The following is a 24,409-nucleotide window of genomic DNA, read 5'->3' as shown; positions in this document are numbered from 1 at the left end:
AATGGTGCTGGGAAAACTGGTCAACCATTTATAAAAGAATGAAACTAGAACACCTTCTAACACCATACACAAAATAAACTAAAAATGGATTAAAGATCTAAATGTAAGACCAGAAACTATAAAACTCCTAGAGGAGAACATAGGCAAAACTCTCTCTGACATAAATCACAGCAGGATCCTCTATGACCCACCTCCCAGAATATTGGAAATAAAAGCAAAAATAAACAAATGGGACCTAATGAAACTTAAAAACTTTTGCAAAACAAAGGAAGCAGTAAGCAAGGTGAAAAGACAGCCCTCAGAATGGGAGAAAATAATAGCAAACGAAGCAACAGACAAAGGATTAATCTCAAAAATATACAAGCAACTCCTGCAGCTCAATTCCAGAAAAATAAATGACCCAATCAAAAAATGGGCCAAAGAACTAAACAGACATTTCTCCAAAGAAGACATACAGATGGCTAACTAACACATGAAAAGATGCTCAACATCACTCATTATCAGAGAAATGCAAATCAAAACCACAACGAGGTACCATTACACTCCAATCAGGATGGCTGCTATGCAAAAGTCTACAAGCAATAAATGCTGGAGAGGGTGTGGAGAAAAGGGAACCCTCTTACACTGTTGGTGGGAATGCAAACTAGTATAGCCACTATGGAGAACAATGTGGAGATTTCTTAAAAAACTGGAAATAGAACTGCCATATGACCCAGCAATCCCACTCCTGGGCATACACACCAAGGAAACTAGATCTGAAAGAGACACGTGTACCCCAGTGTTCATCGCAGCACTGTTTATAATAGCCAGGACATGGAAGCAACCTAGATGCCCATCAGCAGATGAATGGATAAGGAAGCTATGGTACATATACACGATGGAATATTACTCAGCCGTTAAAAAGAATTCATTTGAATCAGTTCTAATGAGATGGATGAAACTGGAGCCCATTATACAGAGTGAAGTAAGCCAGAAAGATAAAGACCAATACAGTATACTAACGCATATATATGGAATTTTAAAACATGGTAATGATAACCCTATATGCAAAACAGAAAAAAAGACACAGATGTACAGAACAGACTTTTAGACTCTGTGGGAGAAGGCGAGGGTGGGATGTTCTGAGAGAACAGCATTGAAACAGGTTTACTATCAAGGGTGAAACAGACCACCAGCCCAGGTTGGATGCATGAGACAAGTGCTCAGGGCTGGTGCACTGGGAAGACCCAGAAGGATGGGATGGGGAACACACGCAAATCCATGGCTGATTCATGTCAGTGTATGGCAAAAACCACTACAATATTGTAAAGTAAATAGCCTCCAACTAATAAAAATAAATGAAAAAAAAAGAAAAGAAAAGAAAATGCCAAGAAGTAGTTGAGAAGATGACAAAGCATTGTTGGACTAGGTTATATGAAAAATAGACAAGAGATGAATTTCAGAAAGAGACATTGGCTTTCTACCTGATTTCTGCCTAAGACCTTGCTGCTTCTGAAGCTGCCTCTCTATAGAAGTCCTCTTATGAGACAGGGACAGGGCTGACAAATTCTGTTGGGATTTTCAGTCCTGAGATTGAAAAAAAAAAAGTGTTTTTGCTATTCAGAAGCTTCAGTCAAACAAAGCCCTTTCCTTAACACTTAAGTAGAAGGAGTTTGGACCAACTCAAGTCTACTCCCCAGAGCCCTGTGGCTGAAATGCTATGAGGTATAGGATCTGGGCCATTTCCCCCTTAGTGCTGAGGGAAGAGACAAAAGGATAAAAAAGCAAAGACCCTCTGGAACTTTTCTAAAGGGTCTCAATGGTTCTATCCATTGGGTTAATTCCTTTTCACTCCCTGGTGGACTCAAGCTGGAAGCATGGGTAGAGAGCTGGGAATGCTGAAGAAGGGGGTCTCAAGATGCCCTCATTGGAGAAGTTCATTAGACCACTCAACTCTTCCCAACAAATGTGTATACGCATGGGTATACATATCAAATAGTTGATCCACAAATCTCTTGGGTAGATGACGAACCTTCAGGAAAGGGGAGGAGAGATGAACAGGTAGAGAACTTATCTACTGGAAAAATGAGTAAAAGCTACATAACATTTCTCAAGGAAACTTGGATGGAGCCTTGTCCTCAGCCAGCAAACATTTGTGTCTGAACCCAGAAACCTGGTCTGGGTATCCCAGAGTAATCTCTTTGGATCCATCCTTATACCTTTTTTAAAAATTTATTTCTTTGGGGGCTGTTCTGGGTCTTTGTTGCTGCACGCAGGCTTTCTGTAGTTGCAGTGAGCAGGCTTCTCTTGTTGTGGAGCTCTAGGTGTGGGGGCTTCAGTAGTTGCGGTACATGGGCTTAATAGCTCCATATTATGTGGATCTTCCCGGACCAGGGATCGAACCCGTGTCCCCTGCATTGGCAGGCAGATTCTTAACTATAGGACCACCAGAGAAACCCATCCCTATGCTTTCTGGCATACTCACTGGCAGTAAGAGTAACTATACTCATACTTTCTGAGGATACATGTGAGTATCCTCATACTTTTACTCCCATAGTTTCTGGCAGTGGTGATGTGAAACAAGCATCATCATAATTGTATAACTAACTCATTTGGTTCTTTTGCAGTCACTTCATCTTAAAAAATCACAGATTCTTAGGCAGTTAACAAGTGATTTATTTGCTTTCTTCTTAAGTAATTGAACAAATCAGTCTAAAACTCACGAAATGCCTTAGAGATCACTGAATGTGGTCCCTTCTCATTTTAAAGCAAGGGGAAACTCTATCCCAGAGAAGGGAAATAGTCAGCCCTGAGTCACACTGCTGGCAGAAGGAAGCCTCGAGCCCAGGTCTCCCAACAGCCAGTCTAGGTCTCTTGTCACAGCACCGCATGTCCAGCCACCCAGGACCAGAGGCTTGATTTACATCACAACCTGTGGGCTCTTACAGTCTCCAGCCTGGGCTCCCCACCACGCCGTGGGGGTCTGGACGTGCCTCTTACCTCACACGTTGACTTCAGCCACACCACCCCATTGGTTGCTCTGCCACACAGCCCAAGTCTCCCATTGTTAATCATCTTTTAAAAGAGTTTAACATCTGCTGCAGGGAAATTTACTGGCCTCAAGTTACCGGCTATAATTTTGGTCATTTGGGGGAAATAATGATGCTATAGTCGTCACTTTCCAAATGTTGCAGGAACTTGACCCAGATCAAGAAACCTCTCCATAAATCAGCTCAAAAGCAGCATCAATTTCTAGCCTCGCCATTTAGAATGTTGTAGCTCTGAATCAGTGTCTGGGCTGGAGAAAGCATCCAATTCAAAGTCTCTAGATTTTTAATAATAGCTGCCATTGTTCAAAGAGGGATTCATAACTCTCAATGGACTGCAGCCAAAAATCTGGAGCCAGACTCTGTATTTATGTGTATTTAGATGTACTAAGTGCTCTATAAGTTTCATGAGTGGTTCTTTCAACATGGGAGCTACTCAGATCTCCAAGCCTTGGTTCTGCTTGTGGACATCTCTCTGAACCAAGCCTTCCCTGCTCACAAGTCTTCTTTGGCTCTTGATTTATGTACAGATGACCAGCATCATTATACATAAGGGCATAGATCATTAATAATAAAAACAACATTGACTTCCTTGGCTGCCCAGTGGTTAAGACTCTGCACTTCCATGGCAGGGGGCACAGATTCAATCCCTGGTCAAGGAACTAAGATCCCAGATGCTGCATGGTGTGGCCCAAAAACAGTAATAATAGAATATCAATAATAATAATAATAGCAGTTAACACTTTATGGAGTGCTTGCTCTGTGCCAGGAGTTTTTCCTTGATTCATGTAACCCTCACAATGCTATGAGGCTGGTATTGCTATTATTTTCATTTTACACAGGAGGAAAGTGAGGCACAGAGGGGATAAATGATCATTCATCAGGGAGTGATCAGAGGATCGAGGGTTTGAACTCAAGCAGTCTGGCTCCAAAGACTTCTCCCCTCTCTCTTTTCCAAATAGCTTTATAGAAATGCAATTCATATACCATACAATTAACCCTCTTTTAGTGCATAATTCAGTGTTTTTCAGATACATTTACAGAGTTCTGTGACTATCATCACTATCTAATTCCAGAACATTTTTGTCACCCCCAAAGAAACCCTGTATTCATTAGCAGATGATTCCTAATTTCTTCCATCTCCCAGCCCTTCAGGTTCTATTAATCTATACTATGTCTCAATGGATTTACCTGTTTTGTACATTTTATATAAATGAAATCATGAAATATGACCTTTTATGACTGGCTTTTTTCTCTTAGCATGTTTTCAGAATTCATCCATGTTTCAGCATGTATCAGTACCCCCATTCCTTTTTTGTGACCAAGTAATGTTCCATTGTATAGATATACCACTTTTGTTTATCCATTCACCAGTTGATGGACTTTTGGTTTCCATTTGAAAGCTGATACAGATCATGTTGCTATTGACATTTGTGTACAGGTGTTCGTGTGGACATGTTTTCTTTTCTCTTGGGCGTGCCTGGGGATGGAATCATAGCGTCTGGTGTGGACTATGTGCTGGTGGTTTGTTTTTGTTTGTTTGTTTCTTTTAGGAACTGCAAATTCCAAAGTATCTGTACCATTTTACATTTTTTAACCATTTAAAATTTTTGCTAGCTATGTATAATGATTACAATTTCTGCATATACTAACACTTATTATTTTCCACTGTTTTGATTATAGCCATCATAGTAGATGTGAAATGGCATCTTACTGTGGCTTTGGTTTGCATTTCCCTAAAGACAAATGGTGTTGAGCATCTTTTCATGTGCTTATTGATCATGTATATAATTTTTTCCTTGGGGAAATATCTATTCAAATGCTTTGCTCATTTAAAAAATGGGTTGAGCTGTAAGAGTTCTTTATACATACTGTGGATACAAGTCCCTTATGAATAAATGATTTGAAAATATTTTCTCTTCTGTAGGTTTTCTTTTTACTTTCTTGATGCTGTGCTTTGAAGCACAAAAGTTTTAGTTTTCAGAAAGTCCAATTTATCTATTATTTTCTTTTGTTGCATGTGCATTTGATATAGTGTCTAAGAAGGCTTTGCCCAACCCAAGCACATAAAGATTTGCTTTTTGGTTTTGTTCAAAGAGTTTAAAAGTTTTAGGTTTTATATGTATTTAGGTCTTGATATGGTGTGAGCTAGAGGTCCAAATTTATTCTTTTGCATGTAAGTATCCAATTGTCCCAGCATCATTTGTTGAAAACACTATTTCTTCTTCCACTGAATGGTTATTGCATCCCAGAGGACTCTCTCTTAACTACTATATTGAAAGCTTTTAGAGGATGAACACCTGTGTGTGTGTGTGTGTGTGTGTGTATAACAAAAAGCAGTAGGAACTATCCAAAGCAGTAACCTAAAATGCTGAACTCTCCTGAATGTAAATCATCAAATGGTTGAAAGTCTAAAGGGTAAAGATGATTAAATAAGACCAAGACCAAAGTATCCATCTGTCCTCCAAAGGCTGTAATATTGGAAAGATGAGAGGGTCTTAGTAGGAGTCTGAGAAATGAGGCTCTCCCAAGGAAGGAGGAAGAAAGACAACTCCATGAGAAGATGGTACCATGAGAAGATGGCAGATATCCTCTGGTCGCCTCTTGTATGGGATCGAGTGTTCTCAGGCCAAGGCACAGATGAATGAACACATAGAGTCAGATAGTGAGATTGGGATTTCAGATCTGTAATGATTTCTCTCTTTTTTTAAGTTTATTTGATCACACCAGGTCTTAAGTGCAGCATGTGGGATCTTTTTAGTTGCAGCATGTGAGATCTAATTCTCTGACTAGGGATCAAACCCAGGTCCCCTGCATTGGAAGCATGGAGTCTTAACCACTGGACCATCAGAGAAGACCCTGTGATAAATTCTATCAGGACTCCTTCTGAAACCTTAGCATTAATTCCATCCTTGTCACAGCTCTTAGTGTAATAACTTCCTGCCCATTTTCTGTGCCAAATTCTGTCCCATCAGTGACTTAGGGTCCCCATCTCCTAGCCAGTCCCAGGATAGAGAAGCTGTGATTCTATTACTCTGCCCTCTTGACAAACATCTCTTCAGCCTCAGAAGGAGCCCTGACATTATCCAGTTAGTGATTCATTACCTTCTCTCTCAAAAGTGCACCTCGGGTGCTCAGATAACTCAAAGAGCCATGGCTTTCAGAAGTGATTCCTTTGGGGCAGGGGTAGTACCATATGAGGAAGACTTCATACTACATGGTACTCACTTAGAAGCGGTCAAGCTCCAATCATTCTGCCTTGAAGAACTTTTGTAGGGTTTCCTTTCCTTTCTTCCACTTTCATCATGAGCCAATTACTCACTCCCTGAAGGGTTTATATAAGTCAGGGTAAATAACACTAGTTGCTATAACAAATGATCCCCCAAATTAAAAGTGCTTAACTCAATAAAAGGTCATTTCAGAAACTTCCCTGGTGATGTAATGGCTAAGACTCTGCACTCCCAATGCAGGAGGCACAGGTTTGATCCCTGGTTGGAGAACTAGATCCCACATGCTGAAACTATAAAAAAAGATCCTGTGTGCTTCAACAATGATTCCATGTGCCAGAACTAAGGCCTGATGCCGCAAATAAATAAATATAAGTAGATAAAAGGTCATTTCTCTCTTCCACAAAGTCCAGTGCAAAGGTTCCTAGCCAGTGGGCAGCCTTCTACGCAGCCATCCAGTACCCCAGGGTCCTTCCACCTTGAGTCTCTGCCATACTCTTAGGACTCTAAGTCCTCTGCTGGGCCCTTTCCAGCCAGCAAGCAGATAAGAAAGAGAGGTTATGGAATCACAGTGACGTTTATGGGCTAGACCTGAGCGATACGATTTAGCCATATTCCATTGGCCAGAACTCAGTCACAGGGACACAGCTAACCCAAAAGAGGCTGGAGGAACAAGGCCTCCTGTGGCCAGGAGGCAAAGGAAATGTTTTAGTGAACACATGGAGGCCTCTGTTAGCAACTATGAAGATGCAGAATTTAGCTGCCACAATAACAACATCTTTATGCAGCATCCCAGCTATCCTAGAGTTTTCCTTCCTCTGAGCTCAGGATGGTCTCCCTGGCCATCTCCCTTTATTAGGTGTGACCAGATCCATGTAGAGAGGGCTTATAGGCAGATCTGCAAGCTAGTGAGATGAGTTTGGACAAGAGCCTTCCTTTCCATAACAGTTCAAGTCTATCAGGCAAGAATTCTGCAAATACCCAAACATGGTCAAAAATCAAGAAAAGATTCTAAGAGCCTGACCTCAGATTCCATCTAAGTGGTGACGAGAGGATGTCTGCTAGTCTAGGCAGCATCTTCTCCTCATAGAGTTGCCTTCCTTCCTTCCCCCTTAGGGAAGTTTCACTTCTCAAACTTCTTCTGACCTGAACTGTGTCTCCTGGAGAGGAGACTGAGAGTGGACATGTAGGCTGAGAGGGTGTTGCTTAGGGAGATCAGGAAAAGTCATGTCACTCCAGAGGGCTGAGCACAGAGACAGAGGCGGATGCAAGGCCATGGAGCAGAGCCTGGAGACATCCGAACCAAGCATGAGTGGATAAATCAGTCTAGGCACTGAGGATCCGCAGCTACTAACATCACAAAAAAGAGAAAACCAGATATTGTGAGGCTTCTGACGAAAGAGCACACAACCACCTCTCCTCTAGGGAGAAATATCAAAACGGGATGTGATCAAACCTCTAGGTCCAATTACTAATTTGGCGGAAATAGACAGGGTGGAGGAACAGGCTAAATGACACCAGGAGGATGCAATCAAGAAGATTCAGGCGTAAAAAAGAACAAAATAATGCCATTTGCAGCAACATGGGAGTACCTAGAGATTGTCGTACTGAGTGAAGTCAGACAGAGGAAGACAAACACAATATGGTATCATTTATATGTGGAATCTAAAGAATCACACAAGTGAGCTAATTTACAAAACAGAAACAGAGTCATGGATGTAGACAATAAATTTATGGGGCCAAAGGGGGCGGGGGAGGGGTAAATTGGGTGATTGGGATTAGCAGGTACACACTACCATATATAAAATAGGTAACTAATAAGAACCTACTGCATAGCACAGAAAACTCTACTCAATAGTCTGTAATGATCTATATGGGAAAAGACTTTTAAAAAGAGTGGATATATGTGTATATGTATATATGTGTGTATATATATATATACATATATATATAAATATAAACTGTATATATATAACTGGTTCACTTTGCTGTCCAGCCAAAACTAAGACAACATTATAAATCAACTATATTCTAATAAAAGTTAATACTAAAAAAAATGTCCAGGCTGTGAGAAGCTCTACAGGGCAAATGACCCTGGTTCTTCAACAAATACATGAGAAGGGAAAACGGGGCATCAGGGAGGAACGCTTAAATTAAAAGAGAAGCTAAAAGATGCATCAAAGACATAGGAAAAATTAAGCTGCAGTGTGAGGGGTGCATACTTGTGTGATAAACTATTAAAAACATGTTTGTCACAAAAATCTGCCCCCTTCACATAGGAGGCCAGTCTCTGTGTCCCATAGAAGCCGAGGAAGTGACCTGGAATGTTATTCCGCCTTAGATGAGGGCTTGCAGGGCTACAGCGACATAACTGACATTCATTTGAGCCACCTGGTTCGTTCTCTGCAGACCTGTGTCCACTCATCTTCACCTTCCTGTCCAGCACCTGGGACAGACACTTTAGCTGGCAAATCTTCTGGACTCTCAATTCTGGCTTTACCCCCAAGTGCTGCAGGGAGGCTTTTTGACAAGACAGGTTTTAGGACATCAGTTACTTCCTCTCCCTAAACCAGGAGCTAGAGTAACAGCTCAGCAACACCTAGATAGCCAGGTGGTGTAATAGGCCCCAGGGGTATCTCAGACACGTATGGGAGCTTCAGAGCCCAGAGGTGGCAAGAATGTTCTGGGGGAATTTCTCAGCACAATGGCCAAAAGGGACATATAAGAGAAGTAGGGTTTCAGAAGCATCCTCAGCAGCAAACCCTCTTGCCTGGGATGCAGGCTGTCTGCAGTGGGGTCTGCAAGATGATATCAGAATTTCCTACCTGAGAGTCCACCACTGTCCCTAAGACTCAAAAATAACATCCCAGCCCTCTTTCTGTGACAAGCTTTGGAAAAACTGAACTGAGAGTGAGCTGGAAGCAGGTCCGTGAGCCACGTCCCAAGGCCAGGTCTGCAAGGGAGAGGGAACAGCCTGTACCAGCTCCTCTTCCTGCTGCCGCCTCTGGGCTCCTGTTTTCCCAGCCACTTCCAGCCATCCCTCCTTTCAGCTGCAGAGCGAGAGAGAATTATGGAATTGCTATTATTACCCCAGCCCGGAGTCCTGGGCTTGATGGCTGCTGCCCTGGCAGCTCCCACGCAGACAGGAGCCAACTGCAGTGACAATAAAACAAAGTCTTTGGCAGCCGAAGGCCTCTCCTCTGTGCGCCGGGGCTGATGAACAGGCTGGGGAGCCAGCCCTGACTCCGGCTCCTTGGGAAGTCTTGGAGCTGGAGTCTTGCTCCCCAGCATCTGATTCCAAAGGCATTTTTCAGTCCAGTTGGGAAGGCTGTGACAATCTCAACAAGGCTCCGTCTATCAGCCTTGAGAAATGAGTGTCTGCCAGCCTCGGCTGTCTGTCCAGGGCCTCTTCCAGAAGAGGAGATGGATTTGTTCTGTTAACTTGGCTGGCTTGATCAGCCAACCAACCAGCCACACAGCATTTAGAAAGCACCACTGCATGCTAGGGACTGCTCAAGATCCATTCATCCAACACGTCTTCCTACAGCACCTACTTGGTATGAGGTACCGTGCCAGTCCTCCATCCACACGCAGAGGAGCTAGGAAGCCCCACCCTCCTGGGAGCTTACACCCAATTGTCAGGAAAGAGTGGAGGGGCAGAATAAATCAGTGATGTAGTGACATAGAAGGTGGTAGGTGCTATGGCGAATTTTGGGTAGAGTCAGGGGGTTGGAGCATGGAGGAGGCAGGGGTAAGGTTTAAACAGATGGTCAGGGAAAGCCTCGCTGGGAAGGTAACAGTGGAACCAAGACTTGAAGGAGGTAAAGGGTCAAAACCTAAACCCCCAACTGATGTGCCTTCCAGGCATTTACTGGCTCTGCGGGAGAGCAGACTTGTTCACAAACATTATAACAGCCGAAGCCTCTTGAAGCCCCAGACAGAGGGGTGGTGGACATTCAGAGGAGGAAATGACTAGAACCCACTGTAACCCAAGAAGGGGCATGACTCTACCCTTGGAACTGCTCCCCAAAAGCACTTCATTGCTTGAAACCTGGGGGAGAAGCCTAAGACTAGTGGGTGTGACTGGTAATATGAGGAAAGCATGTAAGTGGGGCCCAAGAGAGCTGAGGAGGGGACATCTGAGGGAGCCGGCTGGCCCATCCCAAGGCTGGGGCAGTCCGGGGAAGAGAAGTCCCGGGGAAGTTCAGCAAGCTGAGGCCGTGGGAAATGCACCTTCTTCCCCTCGGAACACCTGCAGATCTGATGATTGCTGTCCTGAAACCAAACCCACTACACCACAGGGCCTCAAACCTGCCTTCCCATCAGTAGTACCTGTTTTCTCTTTTTTTTCACCGACTCAATGGACATGAGTTTGAGCAAACTCCCCAAAACAGTGAAGGGCAGGGAAGCCAGGCATGCTGCAGTTCATGGGGTCCCAAAGAGTCCGACACAACTGAGCGACTCAACAGCACCGACATTTATTCAGTTGGCTCTGCCAGGTCTTCACTGAACCACGCAGGGTCTTTAGCTGTGGCATGCAGGATCTAGTTCCCTGACCAGGGTTGGAAACCTAGGGTCCCTGCTTTGGGAACATGGAGTCGTAGCCACTGGACCACCAGGGAAGTCCCTTATTATCTGGTTTTCAATAGCACAGGTTCCTGGGCTCCATTTTAGACCCATAAATTAGAATCTATGTTTTTTAAAAGTTCTCCAGATGGTTCCAAAGATCCATCATGTTTGGGGTCCACTGCTCTGGCCTGACACTGTTTTTACTGCTTGAATCAGGTCAGAGGCAGCTCATGGGATCAGAAAAGTGTGTCAGGGATTTCCCCACTGAGAGCAAAGGCTCTGTTCAAGTACCAGTCTCCGCCTCAAGACTGTGAGCCCCTGAGGGCAAGGACCCCTTACTTCTCTATGTGAAAACTCAGGCCCTGAACCATGAGAGGCATCAATAAATCTGTACTGGGCTGGACTGAGCCTGGTTCCACTAGCCCTCTGGCTGTGGCCCTGACACTTAACCTCTCCGGGTCTCCGTCTGCATCTACAAAGTAGGTACAATTATACCCTTCCTGTCTCATGGGACTTCTTAGAGGCAACAGATACACTTGCAAAAATAGTTGAACAGTTTCCCAGTGGAGTGGAAGCTAGGCACAGATGATCCAAATTAGATCACCTTAAAGAAATCACTGCAGATGGTGACTGCAGCCATGAAACTAAAAGACGCTTACTCCTTGGAAGGAAAGTTATGACCAATCTAGATAGCATATTAAAAAGCAGAGACATTACTTTGCCAACAAAGGTCCATCTGGTCAAGGCTATGGTTTTCCAGTGGTCATGTATGGATGTGAGAGTTGGACTGTGAAGAAAGCTGAGCACTGAAAAATTGATGCTTTTGAACTGTGGTGTTGGAGAAGACTCTTGAGAGTCCCTTGGACTACAAGGAGATCCAACCAGTCCATCCTAAAGGAGATCAGTCCTGGGTGTTCATTGGAAGGACTGATGCTGAAGCTGAAACTCCAATACTTTGGCCACCTCATGTGAAGAGTTGACTCATTGGAAAAGACCCTGATGCTAGGAAGGATTGGGGGCAGGAAGAGAAGGGGACGACAGAGGATAGGATGGCTGGATGGCATCACTGACTTGATGGGCATGAGTTTGAGTAAACTCCGGGAGTTCGTGATGGACAGGGAGGCCTGGTGTGCTGCGATTCATGGGGTCGCAAAGAGTCAGACACGACTGTGTGACTGAACTGAACTGAACTGAAAGTATTGTTAGACCTTGGAATCCATCCTGTGAGTAGGATGACCTTCTTGAATTTTTTTTTTTTGCTTTACCTAAAACTCACTTGTTCATATTGAACAATGAGTTAAATAAGAATCAACTATGTGCCACACACTGTATTTGGCAATAACTCATGAACGAGTAAGACATAGTCTGGCTGCTGCAGAGTACAAATTTGAACTGCGAGGAACAAACACATGGACTAACGATGCTGATCTAAACAAGTGGGAGGAAGGATTCTCTCCAAAAGCTTTACTTCTAGGCAGGAAGTAATGAGCAGAAGAAATCTCCCATAGTCCAAGGCAGAAAATGTACAATGGCTAGACAAAGACAATGAAATAGGATTCAGAGAAAAACAGCTCTGAGGAGTGAAGAATGTGTGCCGAAGAGGCAGGGGAGTGGCTGGGAGGGATACCCAGCCTGGAAGATAGCATTTGATGATCCCTGCATCCTGGTGTTCAGGTCTTTATACAACCCCCTCCCCTAGGGTGTGGACTGGACCTAGTAACTCACTTCTAACAAGCAGCATATGGCAAATGTGAAGAGATGTCAGTTTCAAGACAGGCTGCAAATGAGACTATAGCTTCCTTCATGGGCGCTTTCTCTTGCTCTCTCTCTAGCTCACTCTGAGGGCTTCCCTATGGAGAGACTCATGTGGCAAAGGACAGATGTCTCTGGCCAATAGCCAGCAAGGAACTGAATCCTACTAAGCACCACGTGAGTGAGCTTGGTCCTCCGCCACGTGAGCATTCAGATGAGACTGCAGCCTGGCTGCCGCATGAAGGCAGCCTCACGTGACCCTGAGATGGAGACCCAGTTGGGCTGCACCCAGATTCCTGCTCCTCAGACACTGGGAGACAATAACCAGGTGTTCCTTTAAGGTGCTAAGTTTAGGGGCCATTTGTTACACAGCAGGAGATAACTCATGTAGGCGGGCCTCAGACATTTCAAGCAAGAAGGTAAGATAATCACACCTGGTCTTTAACCACTAGGTTGACTGACAATGAGGATCCCCTGCAGGAGCTTCAGAGCGGAAAGATGAGAGAGGCAGAGGGAACAGGGAGGGATGAAGGAGAGATCTGGTGATGTAGGACCTGGTTCCAGGAGGCCACACTGTCCATTCCTCTGGTGACTCAAACTGATCATCGATCACTCCTTTCCTCACACCTCATGCTCAACCCACCAGTAAATTCCATCTTCTCCTTCCCCTCCCTCTCTCCACATGGCAGCCAGATCATGTCACTTTCTCGCTCAAAATCCACCAACGAATCCTAATAGCACTTAGGATAAAACCCGATGTCCTCCCCGTGGTCCAGCGGCCCGGTGTGGCCCAGTCTGTGGCCGCTCACTAAGCTCTTCATTCTCCTGGCTCACTTGGCCCTGGCCAGACAGTCCTTTGTTAGCCTTGCCGTCTGGATTTCTCTTCCTGCCAGTGGTCTGTTTGTTCCACTCTCTCTTCCAGTCTCTTTAGAAAAGGCTTCCTGGGGACTTCCCTGGTGGTTCAGTGGTTAAGAATCCACAATGCAGGGGACATGGGTTCGATCCCTAGTCAGGGAAGTAAGGTTCCATGAAATAATTAAGCCCACGGGACACAGCTGGAGAGTCCAAGAGCTGCAACAGAGATTCTGCATATTGCAACTAAGACCCTATACAGCCAAAATAACTTATAGGTTTTTTTTTTTTTTTTAAAAAGGCTTCCTGATGAAAAGGCATTTACGCTGAGATCTTAAAGAAAAACCATGAAATTTGCCGTCTTGGAAAAATTTGGGAGACTGGCCTCATTGTTTTAGGTGACCTGTGGCAGGATTAGTAGTAGTAGTAGAGCGAACTGGATGATCCCAGGACCGTGGGGCTGGGGGTCCTGAATCCCAGACAGAATGGGATGTCGCTGGTTGTGTGGGACATCTCAGCAGGAAGCCCTCTGCGCTGACCGCCCCAGACCCTTCCCCTTGGCCAATGGGCTTGAAACAAAAGCCAGGCTGCAGGGGTTTCCTCCGCCGCCTGAGCAGGGAGGTGACGTGACTCTTCCAGGCTTTCTTGTCCCCAGTGCAAGAGCACTCATCATCCTTGGGTCTTTCAAACACTGAGCCCTGGACAGAAAGAAGTAAAGATATCTTAATAAAAAATGACATGTAAAAAGTGCTTTGTCGATTGCTATTCATTTATAACCATCTTAGCTTATTACATGTGGGTTTGAAGCAGTCATTCATTAAGCAGACCTTTGCTGGCCACTTACCAATCATGCGGTCAGGCACCGTGCTAGGCAACAGCTACTCACTCTGTCTGCCGAGGGTGTGCCTGGGCGTGCCCCATGAGGCTCAGGGTGGGGGGTTCTCAGTTTGCAGGGCCAGGAGGAGGGGACCTGGAGAAAGGAGGGCTCTCTGGGCTGGTTGCCTGAGGGTGGTGAGAACCACAGCCCCGGAGGAGTTCTTCATCATTTGCCAGGTGAAGGGTCTTTACAGCCCATCCCGTCTGCTCACAGCCAACATTGCCCTGAGCTCTCGGGAGGCCTCCTGCAAGTCACTGGACCCAGCCAGCTGGCAGCAAGGCCACAGCAGGTACGGCGAAGGTCTCTTGGCCGTGGGCAGGGCCATGGTGATGTAACATGGCTCCACGGGGCGACCCGTGAGTCACTGGTGTGCCCCTCCCCACCAGTCCTCCACCTCATCATCCCTCTTACAGGCCACCCACAATGTCCTCCAAATGCCAGCTCTTCTATTTTCACTTTTTCCCTAAAGACAGAAGAAAAAAAGAGACAAGAAGTTGGAAAAGCAAAGGGTCAGGTAGTAAGCAGGGAGGCGCCATCAGAAGGAAGCAGACAGGCTGGGAGCAGCAGGCTTCAGAGACAAAGGACTTCAGCCCCACTGGTGCAGACAGGAACCCCCAGAACCCCCAGACCAGACCCGGAAGAGGCTTCGAACACCATCTCACCCAACCTTGGTTTCAAGTCAACTGATGTTCAAAGAGGTTAGACCAATTGCCCATGTTGGTAATTAAGCCAGATTTGTTCTGGCCTTAGAGAATGGAAGAGAAAGTTGAAAAAATAGTTACCTTGGACAGAGAGCCTGTGTTTTAAGGCACTCAACCATATAATGACACCTAATCATTTACCCATGATGGGTCTCCGTCTGGTTTCCTCTAAGCAAGTCTAAGTGCCTGAAGGGTGGGCAGTTTCTGAGATGCTCTTATGTCACGGACACCCAGGAAGCACTGCCTCACATAGGTGAACAGAGGGGAAAGAAGAACAGATGAATCCCAGGCAATGAACGGAATAAATGAAGAGCAGAGACACCTCCTAAGGCGCCTGCAACTCACTCCTGCTGAGACGTCAAAGCAAAATTAGGAACACATGTACACCCATGGCTGATTCGTGTCAATGTATGGCAAAAACCACTACAATATGGTAAAGTAATTAGCCTCCAATTAAAATTAATTAATTAATTTTTTTAAAAAAAGCAGTGCGGTCTACAGAGAGAACAAACCAGTGGTTACCTAGTGGGGAGAGAATGGAACTTCCCTAACGATCCAGTTGTTGCGATGACTCTGGGTTTCCACTGCAAGGGGCACGGGTTTGGTCCTTGGTCGGGGAACTAAGGTCCCACATGCTGTGAGGGGCAACCAAAAACAAACGTTAACCAATGGGGAGAGGGAAGTGAGGAGGGGCCACACAGGGGTAGAGGATTAAAGAGTACAAACTGTTGGTATAGAATAAGCTACAAGAACATTTTGTACCACACAGGGACTATAACCAATATTTTACAACAACTATAAATGGAATATAACCTTAAGAAATTGTGAATCACTATGTTGTACACCTGTAACTTATATGATATTGTACCTCAACTATGCTTCAATAAAATAAAACAAGGTTTGTTTTTTTTTTTAAAGCAGTGTGGTCTAGTGGAAAAGCACAGAATCATAAAGAATGATAGTCATATTCATTATTAATAATATCAAGAAATGTATGTGGAACAGCACACAGTTTTGTCTCAGAGCCTCTCTATAATGACCAAGGACAGCCGGCCAGGGCAAATCACTGGCAATGCCTGAAAAACTCAATTTCCACACCTGCCTTGAATGAAAAATAGCATTTTTCAGAGCCTGCTTCATGTTCATCAGACTCCCCAAGGGGTCATGAGAAGCTTGGAAAAAGCATGATCTAAAATTACCATTGGTTTTTTGTTTTTTTTTTTTTAAGTCCCTATATCATTTATTCTGAAATTTCAAAAAACATCAAGAGGAGGCACAAGATTGTTTTAATGTGCGTCAGGAGGGGGTGCAAGTTTGAAAGACTGAGACATCCCACAAATGTGTCTGCTTCTGCTGGGGGCACGCTCCCCACTCCCTTGTGTCCCCAAAAAGAATGCAGAAGGGGTGAGCTGGGGTTTCCTTTCCTCGCCGTTCTCCTTGCGAGGGTAACAAATAGCCCTCCAGCTGCGTGAGAAAATCACTTTCATCTTCCTCATTTTCTGTGATCCTTGTAAGATCTCTGCAAGAGGGGTGGGAGCACAACTGAACTCTACAAATACTCACTGAAGGCGAACCTAAGAGGCCTGGCGCTCAACAGACAAGGACCCTGGGCCCAAGAGAGCCAGGGTTTCTAGCTGTGAGTCTCAAAGGTGTTCTTGAGGCCCCTCCCTTTCCACATGAGGAAATGAGGCCCAGAGGGGGAAGTAGGCTGTTCTCTATCACTCGGTTAACGCTGAAGCCGAGACCAGCACCCAGGTCCCCCAAACCTTCCCAATCCAGTGTTCTGTCACCACATCTCATGGCCCCTCCGGGGACCCCCCACCCTAGAGGGGACAAGGGAGGAGGAACAAAGGTGGAAACCAACACGGATTTTCTGGAGACGGTTTCTCAGTCCAGTCTTTGCATTTCTATACAGTAAGCCCCCTACATACAAGCCTTCAAATTGAGAATTTTCAGAGGTGCACATGTGTCTGGTTCCAGCAAGGAACCAGACCCTGTGCCATCAAAGTCGGGTCTGAGTGAAGCTGCAGCTCACCCTCTGTCTCTTATTACTGGTGATCCTTCAGTTCCAGCATCTCCCTCCGCCGGTCACTAACTCTTCTTGCCTGTTCGCTCGATGCCAGCCCCTGTGTGCCAGCTGTTGTCCTGTACTACTGTACTTAATCAAGGCCCTGTACCGTAAGATTAAAAATGTTTTCTTTATTTTTCATGTTTATTATGTATTATTTGTATGAAGAGTATTATAAACCTATTAAAGTACAGTACTATACAGCCAACTATGTTCATTGGGTACCCAGGCTAACAAACAAATTGGACTTGCGAACCCACTTTCGGAACAGAACTCACTCATATGAGGGGACTTACTGTACTGACTCGGCAATTCCCTGTCTGCAAGTGGTTCACCCCACCTTCCAAGCGCTGTGAGTCTCAGAATCCCTGCATGTCTTGAGCTCTTCATCTTTAAATGGCCGTAACCCCATGTTCTTGCCCAGGGTTGCAGCAAGAATAGGTGACCTCAGGTCTTAAACACCCACCATCCCCTCATGGGCTGCGAGATGTCTCCTTGCCCTTATCTTGCATCTGATTCGCAGAGCTGGGGCATGCCATCGCTGGTAGTGATACTAAGGTCCCCGACTGCCAACAGAGGGCCCTCGTCTGGTGCTGCCAGGGGACCAGCCTGCAATGAACCAGGTTTTCCCTATGTGCAAGCACATGCATGCTGCTAAGTCACTTCAGTTGTGTTCGACTCTTCACAATCCTATGGACTGTAGCCAACCAGGCTCCTCTGTCCAATGGAATCCCCAGGCAAGAATACTGGAGTGGGTTGCCACGCCCTTCTCCAGTGTGAAAGCACAGAGTGATCCTAATAGGAAACAGAGCCCAAGCACCCCCACACTTGCCAACTTGGAAAGCAACCACTGTCGATTCAGGCCAGGCATTTTCTTTTCAAGATCAGAATTTATTTGTGAGTTCACTTCTGCGTCATCGAGGTCTGTCTCAGGCTCTTGCAATAGCTTTTAGGATTGAGAATTCTACTAGGGCCCCAGAATAATCTTGGAAGCAAGTGTCCTGCAGGCAAAGCAGTTCAGGCTCTGACACCAGCTCTCAGGTCATTGGTCACTTGTGCACCAGCATGCCTGCTGGCCCCAGAGGGTCACACAGGGCACGCTGTAGCAGGTAGTTATGCCAGGGCTGTGAGTCTGGGTGAGCAAACTGGTAAACTCCCTATGATAGACGTGGGAAATTTCTAGTTACTAAAATCTGACTCTTTCACTTGCAAAACTCATTCCCCACCCCAGTGTTTCAAGAATGTTTCCCAGCTTGCTAGTTGGGAGTTCCTATCCTTTCCTTAAACCACCCTCTTTACGCTTCCTTCTAGGTCTTCAGGGTGGGAACCTGGTGCAGTTCATCACAAACAAGAAGTTCCCAGACATGAAAAAATTGTTCTTACTTCACTGTCTTCTTAGATTATGGGTGAGGGGTATCCAGATGGGCTTATGGACAGCTGGGCAGTAGAGCCTTGTGGTCTTGCCATTGGGCTCTAATGCCCAACCTTGCTACCTCACTGTGTGGCCTTGGCAAGTTACTTCTCCTCTCCGAGCTTCAGTTTCCTAGTTTATAGCTTAACCTGCCTTTTGGAGGTCAAGTCTGACGGGCCTGCCTAGTCCGAGTTCATGAGACTCCAGGATCCCCAAGAGCATTGACTCAGGACATCTTGGTTGAACCGCTTAACCTCTTAGTGTCTGGGTAACACTGAAATGATGGTGATAAAATGCTTAGTTCTTTGGGCGTTGCGAGGAGTCAATGAATTAATCCTTGCAAAACGCTTAAAACAGTGCTTGGAACACGACAGGCACTAAGGATTAGCTTGTACTTTGGTGACTTTGACAAGGGTTGCGTCTCACTCATCTTTGTGCCCTCAATACCTGGAGAAAGGAGCACTGAACGAAACAAATGCAAGAAATAACTCGGAGCTCTAAACCAAATACACGAGAGCTGGGCTTCGGTGGGGGGAGCTGTTCGGTGGAGCAGCAAACAGACTCCCTGGCCCTGGCCCTTTGAAGTGTCTGTGTCCTCACAGTTGGGGGTGGCATGTAAGGACCCCAGCCCCTCCCCACCCCCATCGCACTTCTGGAGCCCAGGGAAAGCCTGGCCTCTGACTCCCGGTCTGTGGTGGTGGTCCCCATACAACCCCACCTCCCCCAACTCAGCCTACCTCCATGGCCCCTCCATCTCCTTTCATCCCATACACGGTTCATCTTCAAACTCAAGGGAAACAGTAGTCAAAAAAGAACCAGCCCTCCGCCCCTCAGCCCCCCGGCCAGTAATCTGAGCTGCAGAAGGAAAGGCACAATTATGGTTTGGGATTTCTCCCCCTCCTTTTCCAGCTCCCTGACTCAACTTTTCATCTTTCTCCGGCCTTTGGAGAGCTCAAGTTGAGCTAGACCCGCCTGCATGCTAGTGGGGGCTGGGGTGGGGGCCGAGCAAGACCCTCCACCTCCTCCTGACAAAGATGGGGGCGAGGGAGCAGCAGACCTGGGGGCCCTAGGGCCCCTCTGCTGATACACCGCCGACCACTCTCTCGCCCAGCGCCTGGCAGGCTCAGCCCTCTCGCAGGACGAAATTTATGAGCCGAGGCTGCGGGGAGGGCTGGGGTTACTGAGACTTCATTACTCTTACAAAATATACTATGGGACGTTTACTAGTGTCCCATGAAGTGTGCCCATAAATCAGGGGCTCAGCGGCGCTTGTCAGAAGAAATGAGGAAAGTGCGTTTGCTCACGCCTGCCTTGGCCTTGCCGCTGACCCCAGCCCCGGGCAAGGCCCCCCGGGGCTGGACACAGCCCCACCACCCCTCCCTCGAGGGAGTCCTCTCGGCCTCAGGGCTGAACACAGGTCTGTGCCAGCTTGAGCGTTCTGAATGAAAACGTCGTCCAATTTCAAATTCGCACATATCACACGTTGAATCTCTCCTGGAAATAATATTTCCTCTGCCAATTTTATTTTCCTGGCCCTAGGGACCTACAAAACTTCTGTACAACATGACCCTGTTTCTAATATATACCTGTATGAAGGAAATACACCCAAAGGTTAACAGTGATGCTCTCTGGGCAGAACAATTACAGGGAACTTTTATTAACTTCATTATACTTTCCCAGGTTTTCCACATTTAAAAAAAAATTAATTCCTGCAACTTTCATAATCAGAAAAATGTTACTTGCTAAACAAGTAAACTCAAGAACAAATCATGGAGAAATAGAAATATGTTCATGTTATTTATTTTTTTTAAAGTAAAACTATAAACAACCTAAATATGTAACCATTATTCCACGTTGCCAGAACAGAACATCACACAGCCACTTAAAATACTGGTTTTCAAGAAGTGAGGAAATGCTTTAAGATTTAATGCTTAGAGAAAAGAAAAAAAAAAGCAAAACGGGCCATTTTTGTACGCATGTGCTGATGAGTATTATATAAAATTGTTCATAAGAAAAATGCTCAGAGAGAAATATTATTGTTGTATTAAGGTGTGGGCTTCTGAAATATTTTCTTTTTCTCTTTTCTGTTTTTCAAATTTTGTGTATTGTGGTTATACTTCTTTCGTAATTGGTGTTTGAAAAGAGAAAAGAAAATGTAGTTCGGGTTGGGGTCCCTGCTCCCCTTCCAGGCCCCCAGCCACGGCCCAGTACCACACACGTGTTCTCACCCCACATTAAAACAGGAGGCCCAGGGTGCCGTGGTGGGTTCAGTTCCGTTGGGACAATGTTGGACAATCAGCCCCACCAATGAACTTTTTATGGAGTTTCTGACTTTGAAGGGAAGTAATGAGACTTGGCCCCTGACCAGGCCTTGAAATGTTCAAAGTGGTCTCCCCCCATCAATTAGCTAAGCCTAGGCATCAGAGGTGGGCAGCGCAGGCGGGCAGGCGGGCAGCCCAGCGAGGGGGGCCCTGGTGTCTGGAGGTGGACAGGAGAGGGAGATGCCCCTGTCCGAGGCCAGGCCAGGAGTTGGAGGGCCCCAGAAGCAGCCTGTGTGCCCAGACCCCTTCCTCCCGTCTTACTTTCGGGGGCAACTCCGCAGAGGGAGGGAAATCTCAGGGCTCTGAGCTGTTGACTTGGAAATGAACCGTCTGTTTGAAGGAAACAGGCTGGTCTCGAGCGCCCCCTGGCTGCTTTCGATGTCCACTGCAGCTAACCACCATCCCAAGCCTTAGCTCGCGCAAGAGGTGCCCGCGCCGTCTGTAGTCCTTGGGAGTTTTCTAGATTCTAAATACCAAGGAGATCTCCCTTACTCTCACACCAAGAATTTAAAAATAAATTGACCTTCCCCAGTGAAGAGACTCCTCGACCCCAGGAGAGGGGTGCACTTTGCTAGGTTTGGCTTTTTGGTGGTCTTCCGCATCTTATTTCTTTATAAGCAGACACCCTCTCCTGACCTAGGGTGCGTGGGGCAGGTGAACCTCTGGCCCACCCTGGTCATCCCCCTTCACTCCACATTTTGAATGGATCTCACAGAATTTGGAATTTCAGTGGCATTTGGTTTTGATTTTTAACAGGAGGGGGGAAAAAAGAAAAAAACTTTGCCTTGAAGCAATGCGTTCTCTTGGCAGCTCTAGGGAGCCTGGCAATGTTGAGACCTTTCCTGGCAGCGCTGAGAAGATGAGCTGGTTGGTTGTGGTGTGTTTAGAAGTTTAAAACAGCAAAAAACACAGAGCGAGGGTTTGCGGGAGGTGGGGTCTAGGCCTGGGGGGGCGGGCGGAGGAGGGGTGGCAAGACCTCCAGATCTCTCTCTTCTCTACTGTAAATTACAAGCCTGCTTTTTTAAATTTCCTTTCCCAGAACAATGTTATTCATTCAATTCCAAAGTAAACATTGGGCTTAGATACTCAAAGTTTGGGAGAACAAACTGTCCTCGTTGTTAAGGTCCTTACCTGTCAGGGGCCTGATTAAACCCATATATCTTCATGGCAGCCATCGGCAGCCATCGGGGGGCTGTGAGGAAGGACTGGGCACCAGCCCACACACCCCCACACCTCCGTTCCTCCATGGGCGAGGGCAGACCCTCGGTGCCAGCCCTGGGCTCGGGCTTCCCCTCTCTCCTGGGCGGCTACAGTAGGATGTCTGTTCAGCACTCCAGCCTGATCCTGAACCTCTGGGGCAAGGGGGCAGATCAGAGGAAGTGCTAAGGCCCAGAGGGCACTGTGAAAGGGGGAGGAGAAGGGGAAAGTGGCGTTTGAACCGCCTTCAAAGTGATAGATGTTTGTGCTATAGAAGAGCTGATTTGGGGAGAAACGCAGGCCTTGGGTAGTAAATCATGCGATCTGATGTCGGAGCTGAGAATATGGAAGCCCATTTCCTTTCTCCTAGGGGAAGCCCGTTTAATTAAGAGATCTCCGGGTACTCGACTTCCTCATAAATTTTAGAGAGCCGTAAAACTCAAAGTGTGTGTGTGTGTGTGTGTGTGTGTGTGTGTGTGTGTACACGCGCGTGCGCACAAGCATGCGCCTGAAAGGGAGGCAAAGAAAAGCACATTTGGAGCTCGGTTCAGAATGTCAGGCACACAACTGCTCACCCTGTGGTGCCTCAGTTTCCCCCACATGGGGGCATGCAGATAGGAGACCGGGATTGACATACATCCATTATTGATACTATGAATGAAACAGAACTGATGAGAACCTGCGGCATAGCTCAGTGCTCTGTGGTGGTCTAAGTGAAGTGTTAGTTGCTTAGGCATGTCCAACTATTTGTGACCCCATGGACTCTAGCCTGCCAGGCTCCTCTGTCCATGGAATTCTCCAGGCACAGATGCTGGAGTGGGTAACCATTCCCTCCTCCAGGGGATCTTCCCAACCAGGGATCGAAGCCGGGTCTCCTGCTTTGCAGACAGACTGTTTACCGTTTGAGCCACCAGGGAAACCGTGGTGACCTAAATGGGAAAGAAATTTTTAAAAAAGAGAGGATGTATGTCACCTCTTGGGTGAGCCTTCCTCAGAAATCTGTGCTGGAATTTTAAGTTTCCTGTTCTCCTCTAAGGAATATTTAATTTCCCAAGGACGATCTGTTTCTCTTCCAGAACTCACTTTCCCACCTTGACTTATCTGATGGTGGGACTCTCAGCGAGCAGCTTGTCACCTATGGTTTTCTGCAGAAGTGAATGCTGACCGTTGGGGAGCTGCAGCGGGGGGTGGGGGTCCTGAGGAGCCAGTGATGCTGCCCCTAGCTGGGGGCGGCGGGGAGTGCCCGCAAGACACAGCAGGCTGAGGAAGGGGAGAAAAGCCATCTATCCTCGAACAACTCATGCTACTTCAAGCTTATGGAAAGGAAATTTTGTGTGGCATGCTCCTTCCGTTGCAACCTTCAACTCTAATTACTGTGGGACCCACAGCGTCCCAGAGAATGGAACATGGAAGGCCAGGGTATTGCCCCATGGTGCAGAGGGACAGCACGGCCCAGGAAAGGTAAAGCTGTGGCCTGTTGTAGGTCACGCTGAAAGGCTGGTAAATCCAGTCCCCCGACCCACGTCTGCCAGGCTCTTGTCACACACTGGGTCAGCCGTGTCAGCACAGCTCATAGAGTTTCAGCTTGCAAGGGCTGGTGTGTGCTCTTTGGGGACTTCTCCTTAATAGCACTGCAAGAGAGGATGTGACCAGTGCGTGGAGAATGCTCTGACTTCTATGGCTCATGACGTAGGGCGGATCCATGGGAGTGAGTCCCAGCGTCTGGGACGGTGTGGGTGCCCCCCAGACTCCCAGACAACCTGCTTCCTTCCTGTAAGCCCTATTGTTGTTGTTGTTCTGTTAGTTTCTCAGTCGTGACTGACTCTACGTGATTCCACGGACTGTAGCCCACCAGGCTCCTCTGTCCATGGGATTCTCCAGGCAAGAATACTGGAGTGGGTTGCCATGCCCTCCTCCAGAGGATCTTCTTGACCCAGGAGTCGAACCTGGGTCTCCTGCTTTGCGCAGATCCTTTACCGTCTGAGCCACCAGGGAAGCCCTCCTGTAAGCCCTAGATGCCATTTACTGGGGAGTGCGGGCAAGGATCAAATTAGGCACATCTGTGAACAGGTCAGGCTCAGGGGTGGTCTCCCAGGACACCCTGGTTTCACTCTCTAGAAGATGGGAACACACATCTAAGCCCAACAACTGGCACGCTGCAGCCCTACCTAAGCTAGACTCATATCAGAAATAAGATAAGATGCTGGCACTTGATTTCTTCATGGGCTCCTTTCTTCAAAGAAAATGCCAAGGAGACAGAGAATCGGGATGGGAACACTGAAATGAGGTCTGGTGCCAGAGGAAGAGAGTTGAGGTTTCAAGAATATTCCAGCTCAAAAAGCAACCTCCCTTAGGTTCACAGTCCCATCACATTATTGTTCAAAAAAAAAAAATTTTTTTTGCTGACT

The 24,409-nt window shown here is 46.6% G+C and overlaps 1 non-coding gene across 1 annotated transcript; it reads right to left on the bottom strand.

Moving 5' to 3' along the window:
• Positions 1–5,807: 5,807 nt before the first annotated feature.
• On the bottom strand, positions 5,808–5,880 carry TRNAW-CCA. The gene has a single exon. It is a non-coding gene; the product is annotated as a tRNA-Trp (tRNA).
• Positions 5,881–24,409: the final 18,529 nt, after the last annotated feature.

Source organism: Cervus elaphus, chromosome 7 (genome assembly GCF_910594005.1).
Source record: "Cervus elaphus chromosome 7, mCerEla1.1, whole genome shotgun sequence".
Taxonomy (NCBI): Eukaryota; Metazoa; Chordata; class Mammalia; order Artiodactyla; family Cervidae; genus Cervus; species Cervus elaphus.
Note: the sequence above shows the minus strand (reverse complement) of the source record. Positions and strands in the feature narration are given on the sequence as shown.